Source organism: Pteropus medius, unplaced genomic scaffold (genome assembly GCF_902729225.1).
Source record: "Pteropus medius unplaced genomic scaffold, Ma_sr-lr_union100, whole genome shotgun sequence".
Lineage (NCBI taxonomy): Eukaryota > Metazoa > Chordata > Mammalia > Chiroptera > Pteropodidae > Pteropus > Pteropus medius.
This window is the reverse complement of record NW_024344433.1, coordinates 1,775,376-1,775,794: the sequence shown is the minus strand read 5'-3', so window position 1 is coordinate 1,775,794 and position 419 is coordinate 1,775,376. Positions and strand designations below refer to the sequence as shown.

At 57.5% G+C, this 419-nt stretch overlaps 1 protein-coding gene across 1 annotated transcript in view; it reads right to left on the bottom strand.

The window, feature by feature from the left end:
• Positions 1–419, bottom strand: part of ASTL (astacin like metalloendopeptidase) — an 8,811-nt gene that overhangs the window by 1,426 nt on the left and 6,966 nt on the right. The gene's annotated exons all lie outside the window — the stretch shown is intronic.

Sequence of the window (419 nt, the reverse complement as noted above, 5' to 3'; positions counted from 1 at the left end):
CGCAGCTGGCCTGCCACCACCTCCTAAGTGTTCTCCCTACCTCTTCCTCTCAAACTGATCTTGTAGAGACCAGTCAGTACAGACTACAGGGTCCACGCAAACTCTCGAGCTCTTGGAGCGACTTGGGCATCCCCTACCGGTGGGATACAGTGCCTACTCCCCACTTTACCCACCTGCTATCCCCCACATCTGCTGAGGTGAACCTCACTTCTCTGCAACAAGCCTGCCTGCTCTTCCTGCCCCAGGCCAGCATCACCCACTCCCAGGATTGGAGTCTGTGCTTCCCTGGTGGCCAAAGCACCCACTACTCCCTGTCACCTGGGTGTTCCAGGCTTGGGAGGAACGAGCTTCCCGTCCCCGACTTCTCTCCTGCCCTTCACAGAGAACCACAGAAAGAAGAGCTGCACCCTCCATCTTTG